Here is a 20,609-nt window from a genome sequence, read left to right as displayed (position 1 = left end):
TTAGTCCGGGCCTTAGTTAGGGAGAGTATTAGGGTTTCAATTAGGATAAGATGCAGGACATTACCTTGGGAGAGAGTCATGATCCGAGCCAGGGATAGTGTCAGAAAATGACCTGGGTTGGTGTCAAGACCTTAGTTATTTAGAGAATCAGGGCCTAATTTAGGACCTGTGTCAGGGCTTCGGGTAGGGACATCGTCAGAGCCTGACTTAGGGAGAACGTCTAGGCCTGAGTGAGGCCTAGTGCCAGCCCACCTGCTGGAGACACAGTCAGGGCATGACGTAGGAACAGCATCAGGGCCTTTGTGAGGTCAGCATGCAGGTCATAGTGAAAGACATGAACAGGGCCTGTGTTAGTCACAGAATCAAGGCCTCAGTTAGGGAAAGCTTCAGGGCCTGAGTTAGGAACAGCCTCAGGTCTTCACTTAAGGACGGCAACAGGCTTTCTTTTGGAAAGTATCAGGACAGTGGCTAGAAATGTGTCAGGATATTAGCTCAGGACAGTGTCCTTTTTTTAGTTATTAATTGCAGCAGGGACCATTAGGGACAGATTCCGGGCGCTCGTGAGAGATAGTGTGAAGGCCTTTGTTAGGTTTCGTCAGGGCTTAGTTAGGGAGAGTATTAGGGTTTCATTTAGGATAAGATGCAGGACATGAGCTTGGGACAGAGTCAGGTTCCGGGCCAGGGATAGCGTCACGAAATGACCCAGGAAAAGCGTGAAGACCTTCGTTATTGAGGGCCTCAGGGCCTTACTTAGGACCAGCGTGAGGGCCTAAATCAGGACCACTGCCAGGGCTTCCTATACAGACAGCGTCAGAGCATAAGGAAGGTACAGCCAAAGGGCCTAAGTGAGGCTTATGTTTAGGGCCTGAGTTCGGGACACTGTCAGGGCATGACATAGGAGCAGCAGAAGGGCCTCTGTGGCATCAGCGTGAGGGTCTTCACTAAAGACATTCTCAGGGCCTCTGTTAGGGAGAGCCTCAGGGCCTCATTTTCAGACAGCATCAAGGCTTACTTTGGGTCAGTTTCAGGACCTTGGTAAGACCTGGGTCAGGATATTAACTCAGGAGAGCATCAGGACTTTAGATATTGGCGGCAGTAGGGCCTTAGTTAGAGTCAGTGTCAGGGTCTGAGTTAGGAATATCATTATGGGCTTTGTTAGGTAATAGTGTCAGGGACTGAGCTAGGAGTAGTGTCAGGGTCCGAGTTACGTGTAATGTCAGGGTCTTGGTTTGGGACAGTGTCAGGGCCTGGTTTAGCACGAGTCTCCAGGCCGTAGTTAGGGACAGGTTCAGAGCATCGGGAGTAATTTCAGCGCCTTATTTATGTTCAGCATCAGGGATGATTTAGTTAGCATAAGAGGAGCCATTCCTGCAAGAACACTGAAGGCCAACACACAAGAATGTAAAAGTAAACCATGCACGCTGCTATGAAGGAATATTCCACAGCAGTTGAGTACACTTTGTTTAAGGTTAACAAGAGTTTAAAAATTATTGTTTTAAGAAACCAATATTCATATGATGAAAGAATTTCATCGTAAAGAATCTCTTTCCCTAAACTTGACATTAGCTAAAGTCAAGATTAGATTAAGGTCTAGGGGTAGTGTCAGTTAATGACCTAGATTTGGTGTCAAGACCTTAGTTACTTAGAGAATCAAGGCCTAAAATTTAGGACCTGCGTCAAGATTTTCGGTAGGGACAGCGTCAGACCTGACTTATGGAGAACGTCAGGGCCTGAGTGAGGCCTAGCGTCAGCCCCCTAGCTGCAGACACAGTCAGGGTACGACTTAGGAGCAGCATAAACACCTTGGTTGGGTCAGCGAAAGGTCATAGTGAAAGACATAAGCAGGCCTTGAGTGAGTCACAGAATCAAGGCCTCACTTAGGGAAAGCTTCAGGGCCTGAGTTAGGCACAGTGTCAGGTCTTCACTTACAGACACCGACCGGTTTGGGACAGTGTCAGGATCGTGCATAGAAATGTGTCAGGAAATTACCTCAGGACAGTGTCCGGATTTTACTTATTGATTGCAACAGGTGCCATGTTAGGGACAGATTCCGGGCTTTAGTGAGAGATAGTGTCAAGGCCTTTGTTCGGATTAGTCAGGGCTTAGTTAGGGATACTATTAGGGTTTCATTTAGGATAAGATGCAGGACATGAGCTTGGGACAGACTCATGATCCGAGCCAGGGATAGTGTCAGAAAATGACCTGGGTTGGTGTCAAGACCTTAGTTATTTAGAGAATCAGGGCCTAATTTAGGACCTGTGTCAGGGCTTCGTGTAGGGACATCGTCAGAGCCTGACTTAGGGAGAACGTCTAGGCCTGAGTGAGGCCTAGTGCCAGCCCACCTGCTGGAGACACAGTCAGGGCATGACGTAGGAACAGCATCAGGGCCTTTGTGGGGTCAGCATGCAGGTCATAGTGAAAGACATGAACAGGGCCTGTGTTAGTCACAGAATCAAGGCATCAGTTAGGGAAAGCTTCAGGGCCTGAGTTAGGAACAGCCTCAGGTCTTCACTTAAGGACGGCAACAGGCTTTCTTTTGGAAAGTATCAGGACAGTGGCTAGAAATGTGTCAGGATATTAGCTCAGGACAGTGTCCTTTTTGTAGCTATTAATTGCAGCAGGGACCATTAGGGACAGATTCCGGGCGCTCGTGAGAGATAGTGTGAAGGCCTTTGTTAGGTTTCGTCAGGGCTTAGTTAGGGAGAGTATTAGGGTTTCATTTAGGATAAGATGCAGGACATGAGCTTGGGACAGAGTTAGGTTCCGGGCCAGGGATAGCGTCACGAAATGACCCAGGAAAAGCGTGAAGACCTTCGTTATTGCGAGCCTCAGGGCCTTACTTAGAACCAGCGTGAGGGCCTAAATCAGGACCACTGCCAGGGCTTCCTATACAGACAGCGTCAGAGCATAAGGAAGGTACAGCCAAAGGGCCTAAGTGAGGCTTATCTTTAGGGCCTGAGTTCGGGACACTGTCAGGGCATGACTTAGGAGCAGCAGAAGGGCCTCTGTGGCATCAGCGTGAGGGTCTTCACTAAAGACATTCTCAGGGCCTCTGTTAGGGAGAGCCTCAGGGCCTCATTTTCAGACAGCATCAAGGCTTACTTTGGGTCAGTTTCAGGACCTTAGTAAGACCTGGGTCAGGATATTAACTCAGGATAATATCAGGATTTTAGATATTGGCGGCAGCTGGGCTTTAGTTAGAAACAGTGTCAGGGCCTGAGTTAGGACTAGCATTATAGCCTTTGTTAGGTATAGTCAGGGCCTTTTCTAGGGACAATGTCAGGTTCCGGGCCTTAGTGAGAAGTCGTGTCAAGGCCTTAGGCAGGATTATTCAGGGCCCTAGTTACGGAGAGTGTTAGGGTTTCATTTAGGATAAGATGCAGGACATGAGCTTGGGACAGAGTCAGGTTCCGGGCCAGGGATAGTGTCAGGAAACGACCAAGAGAAAGCGTTAAAACCTTAGTTATTGAGAGCATCGGGGCCTGACTTAGGACCAGAGTCAGGCCCTAAATCACGACCACTGCCCTGGCTTCATATAAGGACAGCATCAGAGCCTAAGTAAGGTACAGCCCAAGTGCCTAAGTGAGGCCTATCTTTAGGATCTGAGTTAGGGAAAGTGTCAGGGCATGACTTAGGAGCAGCAGAAGGGCCTCTGTGGGATCAGCCTGAGGGTCTTCATTAAAGACATTATCAGGGCCTCTGTTAGGGAGAGCCTCAGGACCTCATTTTCGGACAGCATCAAGGCTTACTTTGGGTCAGTTTCAGGACCTTGGTAAGACCTGGGTCAGGATATTAACTCAGGATAGCATCAGGACTTTAGATATTGGCGGCAGTAGGGCCTTAGTTAGAGTCAGTGTCAGGGTCTGAGTTAGGAATATCATTATGGCCTTTGTTAGGTATAGTGTCAGGGAGTGAGCTAGGAGTAGTGTCAGGGTCCGAGTTACGTGTAATGTCAGGGTCTTGGTTAGGGACAGTGTCAGCGCCTGGGTTAGCACGAGTCTCCAGGCCGTAGTTAGGGAGCGGTTCACAGCATCGGGAGTAATTTCAGCGCCTTATTTATGTTCAGCATCAGGGATGATTTAGTTAGCATAAGAGGAGCCATTCCTGCAAGAACCCTGAAGGCCAACACACAAGAATGTAAAAGTGAACCATGCACGCTGCTATGAAGGAATATTCCACAGCAGTTGAGTACACTTTGTTTAAGGTTAACAAGAGTTTAAAAATTATTGTTTTAAGAAACCAATATTCATATGATGAAAGAATTTCATCGTAAAGAATCTCTTTCCCTAAACTTGACATTAGCTAAAGTCAAGATTAGATTAAGGTCTAGGGGTAGTGTCAGTTAATGACCTAGATTTGGTGTCAAGACCTTAGTTACTTAGAGAATCAAGGCCTAAAATTTAGGACCTGCGTCAAGATTTTCGGTAGGGACAGATTCAGACCTGACTTATGGAGAACGTCAAGGCCTGAGTGAGGCCTAGCGTCAGCCCCCTAGCTGCAGACACAGTCAGGGTACGACTTAGGAGCAGCATAAACACCTTGGTTGGGTCAGCGAAAGGTCATAGTGAAAGACATGAGCAGGCCTTGAGTGAGTCACAGAATCAAGGCCTCACTTAGGGAAAGCTTCAGGGCCTGAGTTAGGCACAGTGTCAAGTCTTCACTTAAAGACACCGACAGGTTTGGGACAGTGTCAGGATCGTGCATAGAAATGTGTCAGGAAATTATCTCAGGACAGTGTCCGGATTTTAGTTATTGATTGCAACAGGTGCCATGTTAGGGACAGATTCCGGGCTTTAGTGAGAGATAGTGTCAAGGCCTTTGTTCGGATTGGTCAGGGCTTAGTTAGGGAGAGTATTAGGGTTTCATTTAGGATAAGATGCAGGACATGAGCTTGGGACAGAGTCAGGTTCCGGGCCAGGGATAGCGTCACGAAATGACCCAGGAAAAGCGTGAAGACCTTCGTTATTGAGAGCCTCAGGGCCTTACTTAGGACCAGCGTGAGGGCCTAAATCAGGACCACTGCCAGCGCTTCCTATACAGACAGCGTCAGAGCATAAGGAAGGTACAGCCAAAGGGCCTAAGTGAGGCTTATCTTTAGGGCCTGAGTTCGGGACACTGTCAGGGCATGACTTAGGAGCAGCAGAAGGGCCTCTGTGGGATCAGCGTCAGGTTCTTCATTAAAGACATTATCAGGGCCTCTGTTAGGGAGAGCCTCAGGGCCTCATTTATGGACAGCATCAAGGCTTACTTTGGGTCAGTTTCAGGACCTTGGTAAGACCTGGGTCAGGATATTAACTCAGGATAGTATCAGGATTTTAGATATTGGCGGCAGCTGGGCTGTAGTTAGAAACAGTGTCAGGGCCTGAGTTAGGACTAGCATTATAGCCTTTGTTAGGTATAGTGTCAGGGACTGAGCTAGGAGTTTTGTCAGGGCCTGAGCTAGGATGAGCCTCCAGGCCTCAGTTTGGGAGGGGTTCACAGCCTTGGGAGGAGTTTCCTGAATTTAACTAGGGAAAACATCAGGGATTTAGCATAATAAGAGTTAGTTCGTTAGCATAAGAGGAGGTATTCCTACAAGCACCCTGAAAGCCAACACAGGCAAATGCAGAAGTAAACCAGGCAGGCTGGTATAAAGGAATATTCCACAGAAGTTGAGTACATTTTGTTTAAGTTCAGTAAGAGTTTAAACATTATTTTTTTCAGAAAACTCTATTCAGAAGATGAAAGAATTTCATCCTAGCTAAATTTAACATTAGCAAAAGAGAAGTTTACGTTCAGGTCTAGGGCTAGTGTCAGGTAATGACCTAGGTTTGGAATCAAGCCCTTAGTTACTTATAGAATCAGGGCCTAATTTAGGATCTGTGCCAGGGCTTCGGGTAGGGACAGTGTCAGAGCCTGGTATAGGGAGAAAGTGAGGGCCTGAGTGAGGCCTAGCATCAGGCCCCTAGATGCAGACACTGTCAGGGCATGACTTAGGAGCAGCATCAGGGCGTTTGTGGAGTCAGCATTCGGGTCATAGTGAAAGACATGAGCAGGGCTTGAGTGAGTCACAGAATCAAGGCCTGGGTTAAGGAAAGCTTCAGGGCCTGAGTTAGGCACAGCCTCACGTCTTCAGTTAAGGAGAGCGACAGGGCTCTCTTTGCGACAGTGTCAGAACCTTGGATAGAAATGTGTCAGCATATTAGCTCAGGATAGTGTCCGGATTTTAGTTATTGATTGCAGCAGGACCCATGTTAGGGACAGATTCCAGGCCTTAGTGAGAGATAGTGTCAAGACCTTAGTTACTGAGAGCATCAGGGCCTTCTTTAGAAGCAATGTTAGGGCTTCATGTAAAAATCGCATCCCGGACTGGCTTGGGGTGAGCGACAGGGCCTGAGTGAGGCCTAGCGTCATTCCTGTAGGTGGGGACACTGTCAGGGCGTGACACAGGAGCAGCATCAGTGCCATTGTTGGATCAGCATTATGGTCTTCGTTAAAGACATGAGCAGGCCTTCTGTTAGGGACAGCGTCACGGCTTACTTAGCGATATTTTCAGGACCTTAGTAAGAGATGGGATAGTAAATTAGCTGAGGATAGTGTGAGGACTTTAGATATTGATGGCATCAGGGCCTTAGTTAGGGACAGTGTCAGGCCTTGAGTTAGGCCTAACATCCAGGCCTTAGTTAGGGACAGTGTCACGGCATGGGGACTCAATTCAGGTCCTGACATGGGCACAGCATAAGGGCTTCAGTTAGCATAAGAGGCAGGACATTAGCTAGGGACAGGGTTAGGGTAAAGTCTAGGGATTGTGTCAGCAAATGACCTCGGGATAGTGTCAAGACCTTAGTTACTGAGAACCTGAGGGCCTTATTTAGGACCAGCATCAGGGCCGGAATTGGGCAAGAAACAGGGCCTGAGTGAGGCCCAGCTTCAGGCCCCTAGCTGGAGACAGTGTCAGGGCATGACGTCGAAGCAGCATCCGGGCCTTTGTTGGGTCAGCATTCGGGTCATAGTTAAGGACATGAGCAGGGCCTGAGTGAGTCAGAGAATCGAGGCCTCCGTTAGGGAAAGCTTCAGGGCCTGAGTTAGGCACAGCCTCAGGTCTTCATTTAAGGACAGCGACAGGCCTTTCTTTGGGACTGTGTCAGGTCCGTGGATAGAAATGTGTCAGCATGGGCTTCCCTGGTGGCGCAGTGGTTGAGAGTCCGCCTGCCGATGCAGGAGACACGGGTTCGTGCCCTGGTCCGGGAAGATCCCACATGCCGCGGAGCAACTAAGCCCGTGAGCCATGGCCGCTAGGCCTGCGCATCCGGAGCCTGTGCTCCGCAACGGGAGAGGCCACAACAGTGAGAGGCCCGCATACCGAAAAAAAAAAAAAAAAAAAAGAAATGTGTCAGCATATTAGCTCAGGATAGTGTCCGGATTTTCATTATTGATTGCAGCAGGGCCCATGTTAGGGATAGATTCTGGGCCTTAGTGAGAGATAGGGTCAATGCCTTAATTAGGATTAGTCCGGGCCTTAGTTAGGGAGAGTATTAGGGTTTCAATTAGGATAAGATGCAGGACATTACCTTGGGAGAGAGTCATGATCCGAGCCAGGGATAGTGTCAGAAAATGACCTGGGTTGGTGTCAAGACCTTAGTTATTTAGAGAATCAGGGCCTAATTTAGGACCTGTGTCAGGGCTTCGGGTAGGGACATCGTCAGAGCCTGACTTAGGGAGAACGTCTAGGCCTGAGTGAGGCCTAGTGCCAGCCCACCTGCTGGAGACACAGTCAGGGCATGACGTAGGAACAGCATCAGGGCCTTTGTGGGGTCAGCATGCAGGTCATAGTGAAAGACATGAACAGGGCCTGTGTTAGTCACAGAATCAAGGCCTCAGTTAGGGAAAGCTTCAGGGCCTGAGTTAGGAACAGCCTCAGGTCTTCACTTAAGGACGGCAACAGGCTTTCTTTTGGAAAGTATCAGGACAGTGGCTAGAAATGTGTCAGGATATTAGCTCAGGACAGTGTCCTTTTTTTAGTTATTAATTGCAGCAGGGACCATTAGGGACAGATTCCGGGCGCTCGTGAGAGATAGTGTGAAGGCCTTTGTTAGGTTTCGTCAGGGCTTAGTTAGGGAGAGTATTAGGGTTTCATTTAGGATAAGATGCAGGACATGAGCTTGGGACAGAGTCAGGTTCCGGGCCAGGGATAGCGTCACGAAATGACCCAGGAAAAGCGTGAAGACCTTCGTTATTGAGGGCCTCAGGGCCTTACTTAGGACCAGCGTGAGGGCCTAAATCAGGACCACTGCCAGGGCTTCCTATACAGACAGCGTCAGAGCATAAGGAAGGTACAGCCAAAGGGCCTAAGTGAGGCTTATGTTTAGGGCCTGAGTTCGGGACACTGTCAGGGAATGACATAGGAGCAGCAGAAGGGCCTCTGTGGCATCAGCGTGAGGGTCTTCACTAAAGACATTATCAGGGCCTCTGTTAGGGAGAGCCTCAGGGCCTCATTTTCAGACAGCATCAAGGCTTACTTTGGGTCAGTTTCAAGACCTTGGTAAGACCTGGGTCAGGATATTAACTCAGGATAGCATCAGGACTTTAGATATTGGCGGCAGTAGGGCCTTAGTTAGAGTCAGTGTCAGGGTCTGAGTTAGGAATATCATTATGGGCTTTGTTAGGTAATAGTGTCAGGGACTGAGCTAGGAGTAGTGTCAGGGTCCGAGTTACGTGTAATGTCAGGGTCTTGGTTTGGGACAGTGTCAGGGCCTGGTTTAGCACGAGTCTCCAGGCCGTAGTTAGGGACAGGTTCAGAGCATCGGGAGTAATTTCAGCGCCTTATTTATGTTCAGCATCAGGGATGATTTAGTTAGCATAAGAGGAGCCATTCCTGCAAGAACACTGAAGGCCAACACACAAGAATGTAAAAGTAAACCATGCACGCTGCTATGAAGGAATATTCCACAGCAGTTGAGTACACTTTGTTTAAGGTTAACAAGAGTTTAAAAATTATTGTTTTAAGAAACCAATATTCATATGATGAAAGAATTTCATCGTAAAGAATCTCTTTCCCTAAACTTGACATTAGCTAAAGTCAAGATTAGATTAAGGTCTAGGGGTAGTGTCAGTTAATGACCTAGATTTGGTGTCAAGACCTTAGTTACTTAGAGAATCAAGGCCTAAAATTTAGGACCTGCGTCAAGATTTTCGGTAGGGACAGCGTCAGACCTGACTTATGGAGAACGTCAGGGCCTGAGTGAGGCCTAGCGTCAGCCCCCTAGCTGCAGACACAGTCAGGGTACGACTTAGGAGCAGCATAAACACCTTGGTTGGGTCAGCGAAAGGTCATAGTGAAAGACATAAGCAGGCCTTGAGTGAGTCACAGAATCAAGGCCTCACTTAGGGAAAGCTTCAGGGCCTGAGTTAGGCACAGTGTCAGGTCTTCACTTACAGACACCGACCGGTTTGGGACAGTGTCAGGATCGTGCATAGAAATGTGTCAGGAAATTACCTCAGGACAGTGTCCGGATTTTAGTTATTGATTGCAACAGGTGCCATGTTAGGGACAGATTCCGGGCTTTAGTGAGAGATAGTGTCAAGGCCTTTGTTCGGATTAGTCAGGGCTTAGTTAGGGATACTATTAGGGTTTCATTTAGGATAAGATGCAGGACATGAGCTTGGGACAGACTCATGATCCGAGCCAGGGATAGTGTCAGAAAATGACCTGGGTTGGTGTCAAGACCTTAGTTATTTAGAGAAACAGGGCCTAATTTAGGACCTGTGTCAGGGCTTCGGGTAGGGACATCGTCAGAGCCTGACTTAGGGAGAACGTCTAGGCCTGAGTGAGGCCTAGTGCCAGCCCACCTGCTGGAGACACAGTCAGGGCATGACGTAGGAACAGCATCAGGGCCTTTGTGGGGTCAGCATGCAGGTCATAGTGAAAGACATGAACAGGGCCTGTGTTAGTCACAGAATCAAGGCCTCAGTTAGGGAAAGCTTCAGGGCCTGAGTTAGGAACAGCCTCAGGTCTTCACTTAAGGACGGCAACAGGCTTTCTTTTGGAAAGTATCAGGACAGTGGCTAGAAATGTGTCAGGATATTAGCTCAGGACAGTGTCCTTTTTTTAGCTATTAATTGCAGCAGGGACCATTAGGGACAGATTCCGGGCGCTCGTGAGAGATAGTGTGAAGGCCTTTGTTAGGTTTCGTCAGGGCTTAGTTAGGGAGAGTATTAGGGTTTCATTTAGGATAAGATGCAGGACATGAGCTTGGGACAGAGTCAGGTTCCGGGCCAGGGATAGCGTCACGAAATGACCCAGGAAAAGCGTGAAGACCTTCGTTATTGAGAGCCTCAGGGCCTTACTTAGAACCAGCGTGAGGGCCTAAATCAGGACCACTGCCAGGGCTTCCTATACAGACAGCGTCAGAGCATAAGGAAGGTACAGCCAAAGGGCCTAAGTGAGGCTTATCTTTAGGGCCTGAGTTCGGGACACTGTCAGGGCATGACTTAGGAGCAGCAGAAGGGCCTCTGTGGCATCAGCGTGAGGGTCTTCACTAAAGACATTCTCAGGGCCTCTGTTAGGGAGAGCCTCAGGGCCTCATTTTCAGACAGCATCAAGGCTTACTTTGGGTCAGTTTCAGGACCTTAGTAAGACCTGGGTCAGGATATTAACTCAGGATAATATCAGGATTTTAGATATTGGCGGCAGCTGGGCTTTAGTTAGAAACAGTGTCAGGGCCTGAGTTAGGACTAGCATTATAGCCTTTGTTAGGTATAGTCAGGGCCTTTTCTAGGGACAATGTCAGGTTCCGGGCCTTAGTGAGAAGTCGTGTCAAGGCCTTAGGCAGGATTATTCAGGGCCCTAGTTACGGAGAGTGTTAGGGTTTCATTTAGGATAAGATGCAGGACATGAGCTTGGGACAGAGTCAGGTTCCGGGCCAGGGATAGTGTCAGGAAACGACCAAGAGAAAGCGTTAAAACCTTAGTTATTGAGAGCATCGGGGCCTGACTTAGGACCAGAGTCAGGCCCTAAATCACGACCACTGCCCTGGCTTCATATAAGGACAGCATCAGAGCCTAAGTAAGGTACAGCCCAAGTGCCTAAGTGAGGCCTATCTTTAGGATCTGAGTTAGGGAAAGTGTCAGGGCATGACTTAGGAGCAGCAGAAGGGCCTCTGTGGGATCAGCCTGAGGGTCTTCATTAAAGACATTATCAGGGCCTCTGTTAGGGAGAGCCTCAGGACCTCATTTTCGGACAGCATCAAGGCTTACTTTGGGTCAGTTTCAGGACCTTGGTAAGACCTGGGTCAGGATATTAACTCAGGATAGCATCAGGACTTTAGATATTGGCGGCAGTAGGGCCTTAGTTAGAGTCAGTGTCAGGGTCTGAGTTAGGAATATCATTATGGCCTTTGTTAGGTATAGTGTCAGGGAGTGAGCTAGGAGTAGTGTCAGGGTCCGAGTTACGTGTAATGTCAGGGTCTTGGTTAGGGACAGTGTCAGCGCCTGGGTTAGCACGAGTCTCCAGGCCGTAGTTAGGGAGCGGTTCACAGCATCGGGAGTAATTTCAGCGCCTTATTTATGTTCAGCATCAGGGATGATTTAGTTAGCATAAGAGGAGCCATTCCTGCAAGAACCCTGAAGGCCAACACACAAGAATGTAAAAGTGAACCATGCACGCTGCTATGAAGGAATATTCCACAGCAGTTGAGTACACTTTGTTTAAGGTTAACAAGAGTTTAAAAATTATTGTTTTAAGAAAGCAATATTCATATGATGAAAGAATTTCATCGTAAAGAATCTCTTTTTCTAAACTTGACATTAGCTAAAGTCAAGATTAGATTAAGGTCTAGGGGTAGTGTCATTTAATGACCTAGATTTGGTGTCACGACCTTAATTACTTAGAGAATCAAGGCCTAATTTAGGATCTGGGTCAGTGTTTTGGGTAGGGACCGATTCAGTCCTGACTTATGTAGAACGTCAAGGCCTGAGTGAGGCCTAGCGTCAGCCCCCTAGCTGCAGACACTGTCAGGGCATGACTTAGGAGCAGCATCAGGGCCTTGGTTGGGTCAGCGAAAGGTTATAGTGAGACATGAGCAGGGCTTGAGTGAGTCACAGAATCAAGGCCTCGGTTAAGGAAAGCTTCAGGGCCTGAGTTAGGCACAGCCTCAGGTCTTCACTTAAGGATACCGACAGGGCTTTTTTTGGGACAGTCAGGATGGTTCATAGAAATGTGTCAGGAAATTATCTCAGGACAGTGTCCGCATTTTAGTTATTGTTTGCAGCAGGGACCATTAGGGACAGATTCTGGGCCGTAGTGAGATATAGTGTTAAGGCCTTAGTTAGGATTAGTCTGTGCCTTTGTCATGGAGTGTATTAGGGTTTCAGTTAGGAAAAGATGCCCGACATTAGCTTGGGACAGAGTTAGGTCCGTTCCAGGCATAGTGCCAAAAAATTATTGAGAGCATCAGGACCTTAGTTAGGCCCAGTGACAGGGCCCTAAATCCGGACGTCTTCCAGCGTTTTGTATACAGATAGCGTCAGAGCCTATCTAAAGTACAGCTAAAGGGCCTAAGTGAGGCCTGTCTTTAGGGCCTGAGTTAGTGCCACTGTCAGGACATGTCTTAGGAGCAGCATAAGGGCCTCTGTGGGATCAATGTGAGGATCTTTGAAGACATTATCAGGGATTCTTTTAGGGATAGCCTCATGCCCCCATTTATGGACAGCATCAAGGCTTACTTTGGGTCAGTTTCAGGAGCTTGGTAAGACCTGGGTCAGGATATTAGCTCAGGATAATGTCAGGGCTTTAGATATTGTTGGCATCTGGGCCTTAGTTAGAGACAGCGTCAGGGACTGAGTTAGGGAGAATTTCAGGGCCTTAGTTATGCTAGAGACTCCAAGACCTTCCCTGAGTTCTAAAGGGCTGATTCGAACAGTTGCTAATCATGGAAAGGAGGGACTGCACAGACCAAAGAAGAACAGAATAGAATGAACAGTGCAGCCTTGGGCCAAGATTCTGGTTTTGCCTCAAGGGATACAGTTAAGAGCATCTTTGGGCTCTTTAGCAACCTAAACCCCCCCACAAAATAGAAGATTTTAGTCTTCATTCCAGAGAAGGTCCTCAAGAGACCATCTGAGGTCAGGTTATATTTAGTTAAGGCCCTGTACACACAGTAATCCTTAGGATACCTGTCTCCTTAAACCATTGCTGTAAAACTCCTCACCAGATCCTCCTGCATTGGGACACACGGTTTTTGAGGGTCGGAGTTTTCTGTGTCCCCCTTTGGCTGCCAAAGGAGTAAAGCTATTCTTCTCTACTTCCTGCAAACCTCTCTCTCTGAGATTTGATTTGGCACTGGTGCACAGAGGTTGAGTTTTCGACATCAAATTTAGTACCCAATGTGGGGCTGACTTGGGGATCCCCCTGTGGGTCCCCTGACTTGATCGGACACTGAGATTTTCTCCACACTAGTCTCTTTCGAGAGAGTGTAAGGTTGGAGAATTCCTTTAGAGGCCAAACCACCTGGGACCCTTGCCTGGAAAGGCCAAGCCCCAGTCATCCCAGCAGTTAGAACTCTAGGGCAGGAGTAGATGGTGGAAGAGGAACCACCCTAGCAGCTGCCGAGGCCGTCTTTGCCTTGAGGACGTTCCTCTGTTCCTCCTGCCTGGACTGCCCTGAATGTCCTACTCCAAGGGATTATTTTGGGGAACCAGAAAAATAGCATTTGGGATGTTGCAGCACCTCAGCCAGTGTGTGGTAACTCCCCTGGCAAGCAGTCTGAGGTCCTTTTAGCCCTGTACATTTGGGGGAACCTTGGTTCCCATTTGGGTGACTTTTCATTCCAGGAAATCTCATTTGGAAGGTGAACCACTTGGACAGAGGTCACAGGCTAAGTTGAGACTTGGAAGCTGATTTGAGTCTTGTGCTGTTTGGTTGTTGGTTTCTCTTTGGTTTCTGGTTCCTTTGGTGTGAGGCTTCCATTGGTGTTTAGGATTTTGTTGTGTTCTTAGTCCGTGGTGTGAGTGTTCCATGGTTCAAACGTAAGAAGTGCTTCTTCTTCAGTTCCATCTGAGAGCCAATGGGCAAAATCCTGGCAGACTGGTCAACCTATAGTTGTAAACCTAAGAGTAAGAAAAGAATGAAATTCTATTGTAATTTTGTCTGGCCAATGTATGGATACATTCTTGAAAAATGAGGAAAGGTGGTCTTTGAATGATAGCCTAAATGACTATACTATCCTTCAGCTAGAGTTATTTTGTCACAGGAGGAGAAAGACAAAAGAAATTCCATACGTTCAAGCATTTATGAAACTACGTAATAAAGAAGGTGAGCGGCTAGGTAACAGGCTGATGGTACAAAGAGAAAAGAAAGTCACTTTGTACTAGAGCTCGTTGTGTCTGAATGCAGAAAAAAATAAGGGACAACATAAGATGGATACAGAAGGTGGTGAACATTTGTGAAAAGGGAACATGGAGGGAAGAGTTGTGCCTGACCACGATATTCTAAGATGGATTTTGTTGGAAGTGGGTTAGGGCAAGCCTGCATTTTGTTTCTCCCTCCAAAGTTTTCTTAGAATGCTGCTTTTGATTGTGAACAGCTGGTGAGTTCCTTTGCCTGTGTCTGTGATCTGTATTTTTGTTTGAAATCTCTTTACTTTGGTTCAGTGAATAAGTGTTTTTTGGCCAATTCTAACCGTTCTTTTGATCTCCAGCTAACTTTGGGATGCTTTAGAAGGCCCTTGAGCTATCTCAGAGAGAAATGTTTGATTAGTATATTAAATTACATGGAATTCCTAAAAATCTAGTATGTCCTGGTAAAATTGGAAGTCCTTCCCCTCAAGCTACTTAGGACTTGGAGCAATTGGATAAATGACACCTCTGTATTGAAGTGTGTATTTATGAAAGTTACTGTGTTGGCTTCATTTTGCCCCGATGTTTAAGAGGAAAGGAAAATTACATAGTGAAGTTATCAGAATGTAATGACTCATGATGTATCACTGTTTGCTTTAGGTCTACTGCTAAAAGCACATGTACAATGCTTGTGTGACAATTGGGTATGAATAATAAAATGTATGGCCTATAGAAAGCGTTTTGTCATTAACATACCTCTGAGCATGTTCACGATACCTGATCAGTATTCCCCCAAAGTGGATTAACTAGGCAAATAACAAGGAGGCCTAGCACTGAGGGACATGATCTACACCAGGGCCAAACAGCTGAATCATTCTGGCACTGAGGGATTGACATTTTGATCATCAGTGCTTTCTATTGAAAGACTTGGAATCAAAAGGAAAAAAACTTCACGTATTGAGGTGTGAGGAAATCTCTCTGGCTTATACATGGTTTAACTTAAATTATACTGACCAGAGTGGCCTGTTTTGTGGCCTTTTAGATACGAATTGTACATCTGCTTTGGCATTGAGGAAGGGAATGCATTTTACAGTCAAAAAGGAGTAGTAACTATGGTTCAGACATCCAAGATAAACCTAAGTGACCTTTGTAGATGTGATTTAGATGCATTCCTGAATTCTTTTTCTGTTTTCTTTTTAAGTTTTTTTTGGATGTGGACCATTTTTTAAGTCTATTGAATTTGTTACAATATTGTTTCATGTTTTGGTTTTTAGGCCACGAGGCATGTGAGATCTTAGCTCCCTGCCCAGGGCTCAAACTGGCACCCTCTGTGTTAGAAGGCGAAGTCTTAACCATTGAGCCACCAGGTAAGTCCCCGCATAACTGTATTGTTGAAATTGAATTTCTGAGCTACATCAGACTCAGGATGCCACTAGCCATTCTGAAAACAATGTCTGCTGGTAGCTGCAACCGTACGTTTTCAAGGACTCCTATCTTAACTATTAAATTTCAAACAGTGACTTTAGATCAGATACTATTAGAAAGATGAGACATATGTGTAGTGTTCAGTAGCTCCTGTTATGGATATGTCAATACTACATCAGAAGTTAAAACCTACTTAGGTAGAATTAGACAACTTGCTACGAAATCTCTCTGAAGTGCCAGTTCCAGACCAGGTTTCAGGCTTATTCTGCTGAATTCCTAAGGGGATGCACACTTTGGGATGGCATCAGGACTTTAGTAAGGACAGTGTCAGGACCATGGTAAGAGATGGATCAAGATATTAGCTCAGGATAGTGTCAGCACGTTAGTTATTGGCGGCAGCAAGGCTGATGTTAGGGACAGCTTTAGGGCCTTAGTTAGGGACAGCATCAGAACCTGAGATAGACCAAATATCAAGGCCTAGGCTAAGACTAGGGTCAGGGCCTTTGTTAGGGACAATGACAAGGCCAGGGTTAGGCCTAGCATGAGGATGTGAGTTAGGGACAACCTCAGGGCCTCACTTCGGGACAGTGTCAGGGCTTACTTAGGGAAAGGGTCAGTTAGGGTTAGGGCACGGTTTAGGATTAGGGTATGGCTTAGGTTTAAGCATTTGGGTTAGGGTTAGGGCACAGGTTAGGATTAGGGTAAAGATTGGGGTATGGATACGTGTTAGTGTACGAGTTAGGATTAGCGTACAGGTTAGAGTTAAGTTTAGGGTTAGGGCACGGGTTAGGATTAGGGTATAGTTTAAGGTATGTCTATGGGTTAGCGTTAGTGTATGGGTTAGGTTTAGGGTATGCTTTAGGGTTGGGGTATTTATGAAACCTCTCCCACTCTCCCGATATCACTTAGCAGGTAAAGTAATATTATTTCGACTCCAGGAATGGAGAAGAATATAGACGCTAGGATAAGACAAATAACACACACATTATAAATAAATCTCATTAGGATTTTGTTTGTAACCTGTACATTAAAACACTAGTGCTTAGGAAATCTATTGGAGGCAGAAGCAGTAAAGGGTAGTTTTATGGGAATAACATCACAGATTTTCTGTAGAATACACAGATTTTGACTGGTTAGCAAGTCAAGGAGGCATGCTTTTGTTCTGAAGATATAAACCCTCTTCTAAATTGAGCTCTTATTGGAAGTTAGACATTTTCTCTTGCTGTTGTATTGTTTTGTATTTGCATGATTATTCTGCTTCCATCTCCCTTGTTAAACCGTTGATTTGGGGAAGAGTGCCATTACTGAAAGGAGGTAGCAGAATTTTTCTCAAAAACAGAAGGAAATGGTTCTCACCTAACTATTAAGAAATAATCTCTATACTGGTGTACTGACAGAATTATGATTCAGGGATAATAATCCTATGTTGTAACAAGGGAAATTTAAAAAGATTAAGGGAAAAGATAATATTTTACCACTTGCCATCCTTTCCCACTCTCTGAAATGACTAGTATAATGTGGAGAATTCTCATTTCATCTGTAAGGAATGCATGAATTAGGATATGGGGGTTAACAGATAAGTACTGATACATATGAAAGACATAATCAAAAAACACCTAAGGAATACAGAGAGAGGTCTACTCAACACTCTGTAATAACCTACACGGGAAAGGATCCAAAGATGAATAGATTGATACATACATATGATGAACCAGATGCAGTACACCTAGAACACACACCACATTTTTATCCAATTGGCTGTGATACTAGATAACAATTAAATTTTAAAAAACACACAAGAAGTAAGGAGATATAAGCTCTTGGGGGTTTGCCCTGACACACTGCACTCTCATTTGCAGCCTACTAACACAATTTCCAGGAAGCCTCTGTTGCAGGAAAACCCAGAGTTGGAAATGGAGAAATGCTGCCGCCTTGTGGCCGTTGCCCGCAAGAGCGGCTTCAAACGCATAGCTATGGGTCACTTAACATTCACAAGGACTCAGGCCTCTAAAAGACACCTGCCCTCAAAAAAAAAAAATGTCCTGAGCTCGGCCGTGGCCAAAAAATTTCAAAGCAGGCAAATGTGTCAAAGAGATAGTATGATAGAGGTAAGTTTTACTCACTCTTTATCAAAAAAAGCAAAATGGAGAAAAGCTCAACCTCAGGAATGATCAGACTCCTCTAAGCTACAAAAAGCTTTCAGCTCACCCAAGTTAACTACCGTCAGCCAAAAGACTACAAACAATAAATGCTGAAGGGGTTTTAGAGAACTCTGTTCCCTCTGTCTGCGGAGGACATGTCTAGTTGTAACAGCCAATAATGAGAACCGAAAGGAGCTGCGTTTTCAATTAAAAATTGAGCCACCCTTCCATCCAGAACACCCACAGCCGAGCCTCTCACCTGAGAAGACGGGCTGCAAGAGCTGCACTCCACGAGTTTTCACAGTAGCCAAGACACCGAAGCAACCCAAATGTCCATCAACAGATGAATGGATAAGAAGAGCTGGTCCGTGGACAGAGTGGAGTATTAGCCATGGAAAACAAGGAAACACTGCTCTTTGAGGCACCCGAGATGAGCCTAGAGATCATCACAGAACATGAGTTAAGTCGGAAAGCAAAAGGCATACCGTATGACATCACGTATAGGCGTTATCTAACAGCTGACACAAATGAACATATTTCCACAAAGAAAGACACTCACACACTTAGAAAACAAACTAAGCTTAAGTAAAATGAAAGGTGGGGGGAATGGATAAATTAAGATTAGTGTCACCATATGTGTACAAATACGTATTAAATATATATATCAAACAGACCGACCATATAGCAAGGGAGGTCACCAGAACACTCTGCAATAATTTACATGGGAAGAGGATCTGTACAAGAATATATATATATATATAAAACGTACAAATGAACCAGATTCTGTACATATAGGACCAACAGTATTCTAATCATTACCCCGATTTAAACAAATTAAAAGAGCGAACAAGAAGTAATGTGACATACACTTCTGGGGTTTTTTTCTGGCACATTCCATTCTAATTGACAACCTGGGAACAGGACTTCCAGAAGGCTCTGCTGCCCTAGTAACCAGATGTGGGAATGTAGCAATGCTGACGCCTTGTGGCCGTTTCCCACAGCAGCAGCTTTAAAGTCAGTGCTAATGGTCACTCAATATTCACACCCATTGCAGGCTTGTAAATGACACCTGCCCTCCAAAACAAAATCCTGGGGTCAGAAATCGACCAAAAAAGTCGAAAGAGGGCAACCTTCCAAGAAGACAATTTCGAGAGGTTTATTGTACTCACGGTTTTTTTTTTTTTTTTTCTGTTTTTGTTTAACAGAATAAAAAAAGGCGTGGAAAAATGCTGAACCTTAGGAATTATTAGACACGAAAATACACGTTACAAAAACCTATCATGTCACACGACTCAGCATGGCCAGCAGCAAAACTTCTGCAAACAAGAAATGCTGACGGGGTGGTGAAGAAATGCGTACCCTCGGTTCTAAGTGGGACGTGGTAAGAGCCCCTAAGGAAAACACAGTGGAGTTGCCTGGAAAGGGTCAACATTGAGCGACCGTTCAATCAAGCATAGCCACTGCTGGGTCTATCACCTGAGAGGATGAGAATCAAAAAGACACGGGCTGGCAATCCTGCAATCCAGCAATGTTTACCATAGCCAACACTTGGAAGCAATGAAAATGCCCAGCCACAGAGGAATGCAGAAAGGAGCAGTGGTCCATGGACACAATGGAAGAGTACTCCAGTGAAAAGTAGCAATTCCATTTTAAAAACAGATATAAGTAAGGAGACATCAGCTTTGGGGGGTTTCTCCAGACACATCCCACCGTCATTGATAACCGAGGAACACCACTGGCAGGAAGGTCTGTTTCACTAGTTACCAGAGTGGCAAACGCAGAAATGCTGCAGCCCTCTGGCCGTTACCTGCAACGGCAGCTTGAAAACCCGTGCTAATGGTCACTTCGTGTGCACAAGTCCTGGAGGGCTGTCAATGAAACCTGCCCTCAAAATGTCTTGAGGGAGGTAGTGGCCAAAATATTTCAAAAGGCGGCCCATAGTTCAAGAAAAGAATGTGATGAGGTAAGCTACACACACAGTTTGAAGAAAAAAAGGACATCCCTGAAAGCTCAATTTCAAGGCTTTATGAGACGCATGCAAATCCAACCACAGAGGTATCGGCTCACACCAGTCAGAAGAAACATCAGCAACAAGACTACCAACAATTCATGCTGAAGGGGTTGTGGAGAAGTGCATACCCTCTAGGTTAAGTGGGACTTTGCCGCCAGCCGCGGCGGGTCCTCAAAGTGTAGCAACAACCGACGAGACGGGGTAGGGAACTGCACGCACCAAGGTATGGGATCAGAAGAGCACAAGCAACTGACGCTTGCAAGGCAAGTTTAATAACAAAGCCTAGCCGTATATATACCCCTAAAGCAGGGACTTTGCTTCGTCACGCCTTATCGGCATCATCTGGTTGGTTGGCTTCTCGGCTTAGTCACACCTTATCAGCATCAGCTGGTTGGTTGGCTGCTCGGCTTCTCCCTCAAAGGCACCAATTTCCCCTCCAGGGTTGCTTTTCCTAGCTTTAGGGAACAACCAGGGACTCCCAGTAACTGAGCAGGTCCCTGGAGCGATTTGGCCAAAGGCCATCTCCTTTTGTATGTTCATACCATAAAGTCCAGGATGCATACCAAGGAGAGTACAGTCGGGCCCTGAGGCTTAGGAGGGTCTTAGTGGCGCCTTCCTCAGAGGGCAATGCTCGCCACAGGACTTCACCTGGTAAGAGGCACTAATGGGAACAGAATGGAGGTGCCTTTACAAGGTAAACACTGAGTTACGATATGATC

The 20,609-nt window shown here is 46.2% G+C and overlaps 1 long non-coding RNA gene across 1 annotated transcript in view; it reads left to right on the top strand.

The window, feature by feature from the left end:
- LOC136793492 (uncharacterized) overlaps window positions 1–19,169 on the top strand; it is a 110,497-nt gene extending 91,328 nt beyond the window's left edge. Inside the window, exons 2-3 of the long non-coding RNA XR_010838781.1 lie at window positions 15,588–15,680; window positions 19,085–19,169. This is a non-coding gene — a long non-coding RNA (uncharacterized lncRNA). The remainder of the gene's footprint in view (window positions 1–15,587; window positions 15,681–19,084) is intronic.
- Window positions 19,170–20,609: the final 1,440 nt, after the last annotated feature.

This window comes from Kogia breviceps, unplaced genomic scaffold (genome assembly GCF_026419965.1).
Source record: "Kogia breviceps isolate mKogBre1 unplaced genomic scaffold, mKogBre1 haplotype 1 scaffold_89, whole genome shotgun sequence".
Taxonomy (NCBI): Eukaryota; Metazoa; Chordata; class Mammalia; order Artiodactyla; family Physeteridae; genus Kogia; species Kogia breviceps.
This window is presented reverse-complemented; position numbering and strand designations above follow the sequence as displayed.